At 46.3% G+C, this 4,909-nt stretch overlaps 1 long non-coding RNA gene across 1 annotated transcript; it reads left to right on the top strand.

Annotated features, from left to right (window-relative positions):
- Positions 1-201: 201 nt before the first annotated feature.
- Positions 202-1,022, top strand: LOC118163577. The gene is made up of 2 exons (XR_004749127.1): positions 202-410; positions 705-1,022. It is a non-coding gene; the product is annotated as an uncharacterized LOC118163577 (long non-coding RNA).
- The last annotated feature ends 3,887 nt before the right edge of the window (positions 1,023-4,909 follow it).

Raw genomic sequence — 4,909 nt, 5'->3', positions numbered from 1 at the left:
TGAGTGACTGAGCAGAAACAGCCACAAATACTTCTGATCCATTTTGAGTCTGCATTTAGCTCCTAAAAATCTTCCAGTGCTTTCCTGTTAATGCGGTGAGCAACACTAAACACCTGAGCTTCTGTGGAAGAAGCCAGGAAGGAGCAATAACGCTGTCTGGGGCCACAGGCTGAGGTAGGGCTTTTTGCTTGCCCTGTTCTTACGTGCTCTCGTTCCTGCCCTCTGCCATTCCCCCTACACCAAATGCAAAGTGCTCTCCTTGGGCTGAACCACGGCTCTGACCGAAGCCACTTTTCTGCACGGCTGTGAAAAGGGACTGAATGAATGTAGTCAGCCTCCAAAACAGGAGCATTTGCCCTCCTCGGTATGTAGCTGAAGGATTTTGACACCAGCTGATGTGGCAGGGTTTGGTTAGCAGCCTGTACCTCAACGGTGCTTGGTGTGTGTCCATCCTCTTACGGCGTGCTTACTCTTCCCTCTTCTCCAGCATCTCGATCCTCCGACCATCTCAGAACTTCACAGCACCCCAGCAAAACTGTGTAGAAAGCCCTGCTGCCGTTGATGCTCAGCATTAATTAACAAGGTCTTCCAGCCTTGAAGCCTATTTGCCTTTCCTTGTGCATCAAAGCATGTAGGAGACAAAGCTGTGTGCAAGGAATGTGACAGAATACAGTTATGTTTTTTTTTTTTCACCGTTTCCCCAGGAAGGATAGCGGAAAGCGTTTCCCGCACAGCTGTGAGACTTGCTCCATTCCTTAGGAAACTGTTTTGTGCTGCGCAGGGAGGATGAAATCCCCAAATCCCCATCCAAATCAAATTAGAGCGTCACTGGAGTTGGAGGGGCCTAGTGATGAGATGGGGAATATTTTCTTAATCTTTCTCTGTCTCACGCAGAATCTTGGAGGAAGAGTGACGGTGATTACCAGTGAGAAGGTTCCTTCTCTTGAACTAGTTAGGCAGTGCCTGCCCCTGCTCTGGAACACGCCGTTAGGCTTTTTTGATGCTTGCTTCAGGCCACATCTGAAAAGCTTCTATGTTTGTCATGCTGGGAAAAGCCTGAAGCAGGGACGTCGCATACCTTTCTCAACTTTGCAAACTAAATATACAAAGGCAGCTGTGGGAAAGGCAGGAGGATGTAACCACCGGGCTGCTTGGGCATTCTGCTGGGGTGCTGCAGAGCAGCAGCGCCCAGCCCAAGGACAGGCTCTTGGCCTCATGCCTGGATGCACAGGTGGCACCTCGGGGAGAAGCAGTGTGGAGAGCAAGGTGGTGTTCCTCTGTCTTTGCCGTGTAGCTGAACCCCACGGCTGCCTTGCCACTGGCTTTGCCTCTGCCCAGACAAGGATGGCCTGAGGCACTGTGCCCTTTCCTTTTGTGCGCTGGGTGCGCTGCTGCACCAAGATGACTCCGCTCTGACCTGGCCATCTCTGCCTGGGTGAGGCTGCCCCTGCTGTGCTGGCAGTAGCCTTTCCTGTCCTTTCCTCTTCAGGATGTTGAGTGCTGGAAGTGCTGCGTTTGGGAGGTGTTTTGACAATGGAACTGGTGGATGGAGCAAACTCTGCAGAACAGGAAGCCATCACTAAGCAGCCACCAGGTTTCCCTGAACCGGCACATGCAGCACCAGCAAATACCTTCCCTTAAGGTACGCTGGGAGGCTGTTTAAATTGGAATTGATTTTCCTGTGTGAAAGAGTGATTAGAAGCAGAATACATGATTATTGCAGGTCGTGGTAGTTAGGGCTGTCGTCTGTAGTTAAACCAGAACTGCGTGGGGACAGGACAGGCCTGAGAATAGAAACAGGAGCTGTTGCATTGAAAACTAAAACATTCCCCCACCCAAAAACCCCATGTCTCTGAAGATATTGGCAAGGACCCCGTGTCAATTAGCTCCAGTGACCACTGGATGTAGCTGTTGCTTCACAGAAGTAGAGCCAAGGAGACACCTTTCTGGCTCTTTGAGATGACTTGACAGAGGTCACTTTCATGTGCTGTTTCTAACCCTGGCTTCCTTTCTTTTTTATTATTATTATTATCTTTTCATTCTGTGTATATTCTCCTTTTCTCCAGTATTTCTTAGAATACGTTCCCTTCAAAGTCTCTTATGTTGATACTCCTTTTTTCCATGGATGTTCTTCTTCCCAGCAATGAGGAAGACACAGGACTACAGCGACTCTCCTAATAATGCGATAGTTACCTGCTCACTACTGCACTCACCTCTTAAGCAAAACCAGAAGTGGTACCAACTGTGTATCTGTCAGGTCCCAGTGTTACAGAAGAACAAGTTGAACAAATGCCTGTAGTGGCTTAATGGTACGAAAATTAAAATACACTTGGTCATTCTTGTGACAAGCATCTCAAGCAAGATGAGGTGCTACAGCCTTTATTTAGCTGTTTGTACCCAAAAGGTGTTCTCCACATCTGAACACAAACTCTTATTTCAGAGGTAACATGAGAGAGTGTATCTGTTTTGTAGGTATTCTGTGGAGAGGGAACAAATCTAGCAGTGCTGGAAACAGATTGAATCATAAAGGGGGAAAAACCCACTCCCAGAAGGCCATTTAAAAATAATAGGTAAAAGCTGATTGTATCAGAAGGGCACAATCTGCAGCTTGCCTTCTGTATTTAAAAATGAAAGGCTTGGATATTTCTAAGAGAGCTTAAAATACCAAATTATTCCCTTGGCTTTGTTTGGAAAACCAGGGGCCAAGTTTGAAATGAAGGAGACCACAAGTGTTCAGATTTGTTTACCTACCTGCACTAGTGGGTGGCAAATACTCCAAAGCTTTCTGCTTTTATTTGGAAAGACGCAAAAGTGATTAAAAACAATAACAATAAAAACAACCAAAAACCTCAGCAAACAGGGAGGAAAAACTGACTCACTGTTGCAGAGGAAATGTGATAACTTCAGCTTAAACGTGGCAACACCATCGTAGTAGTGGTCTAATGAATTTATGCTGATTCGGGATTTGGTCAGAGCTGCAGAGATTTTTCTTTTTGCTCACTGTAAGTGCTGCCAGCTAGGCTGGGACTTCCTAGCTTTTAACATTTGTCCTCATGTGCTTTGTATGCTATAGCTACGCTTGTATGTACCAGGTAGTGACAAATACTGCTCTTTGTGTAGGAAGTCTTCCAAGGGCAGCACCATTTTTTCTTACAGTCTTATTCCTGGGGCATGAAATCAGAAACTGGGGAGGGATTATCAGCACCCAGCTCTGCTCAGGTCTAAGCAGCCCAGTGTGGTTCACAGGGATCAAGGCTCCTGCAGACTTCCAGGTCAGATCTGTAGAATAAGTTTCTTACTTACGTGCTATTAAACTCTTTCTGTATACAAAGAGTTTACCGGGCTGCCTTAGTAGAAACTTGTGCTTTTTTAATTCTTCCTAATTTACTGGTTGGTATTAGTATAGCAAGATGTGTCACTGAGCCCCAGCAAATGAGGCTAGAAAGGACAATAAGTTATTTAGCCTCGTCTCTTTCCCCAAGGCAGGATCAACTAGATCTAACCCTCCTTGACAGATATGCAGCAAACCTGTTCTTAAAAACCTCCTGGAACAGAAATTGGACACCCTTCCTCAGGCGGTCTTTGCCAAAGCAGGGACTCTTCTTACTGCTTGAAAGCCTTTCCGAAGGACAAGCCCCATCTCCCTTGCTGTAACTTAACCCCTCGATATCTTGCCTTATCCTCAGAGGACACAGAAAAGTTTTTTTCCTCTTTGCAGAAGGCTTTTGGTTTATCTCAGGCAGTGCAGTCACTGCCTGTCCTCGTGGTCTTCTGTAGACTCTGCATTCCAAGTCGTGTCCCTCCCCCTCCTGGCCCTGTCCCCCCAACCCAAGACCACATTTTCTGGATCCCTGATGGCTCTCGCTGTTCTCCTGTGGGCTCTCTCAGGCCAGCGTACTTTGGAACAGCTTTTTTTCTTTTGCTGGAATGCCCAGAGTTGTATCTCAGCCAAGGCACACTCGACTTTCAGCAACTAAACCATAATTTTGGTTTAGAAGGCTTTAGGGAGACAATGCATAAATAGTGTCTTGCTACCACTGTATACTCACTGAAAGGGGAAAATCTTGGAGAGTTGCCTGGTTGGGTTTTAGAAAACAGGATTGCTTGGGTGTTTGCTTCCACAGCAGACAATAGAGAATAAAGCTCTGCAATAGGAGAAGAGGGGAGCTATATGAGCAGTGTATTGTGCCCACATGCGAACTTAAGCCCTCCGGTGCTAAACATGCAAGAGGCATCTCCAAACAGTGCAGTGTTTGAGCCAGAGCGCAAGTAGAAAATGCCTGGCATCCTAGTGGCCAGGCTCCTCCATTCACATCGCTCGCATTAGTGAGAGCAAACACTAAAAACATCCAAGAAACGAGGCTAAAAGAACTCAAGCACAGCGGCTCTCCGAGCTGCTCCTTTTTAATGCGGCTTTATTTTTATATGACTGTGAGCGTGAATATGAGAAGGATCTTGCTTTCCCCCCGCCGCCTTCCCTCCCCTTTACCACGGTGCATTTTAAATCAAGCTGTCCTCTGTAGCTCTGCGGCAAATCTGCACATTTCTGGTTTTGCTCTTTCAGAGGATAATTTCTCCTGTTTAATGAGATCTGAGAATGAAGTCAGGCATGAGTTGGAGAAAGGTCACAGCATGTGCTCAAAGGTATATTAACTACTGTTGGAGCTGGCATCCGTCGACTTCCATGAGGACAAAATTAAGCAGCAAACAGTAAATACTTCCACTAGCACTTTATTACAAGCAGGACCATTTACAATGAATAAGAATTTGAGGAGCTTCAAGGATGAAATCGGGATGCTCACAAATAAAAGGAAAAATCTTGCTACTTAGGCTTAGAATGCGATTCCAGTCAAGGTTAATGGGGAAACAGTTAATGAGGGGTACAGAATCCAAAGGCTGCGTTGATGCC

The sequence above is a fragment of the Oxyura jamaicensis genome, chromosome 3 (genome assembly GCF_011077185.1).
Source record: "Oxyura jamaicensis isolate SHBP4307 breed ruddy duck chromosome 3, BPBGC_Ojam_1.0, whole genome shotgun sequence".
NCBI lineage: Eukaryota > Metazoa > Chordata > Aves > Anseriformes > Anatidae > Oxyura > Oxyura jamaicensis.
The sequence above is the reverse complement of the archived record's forward strand: the minus strand, read 5'-3'. Positions and strand labels throughout refer to the sequence as shown.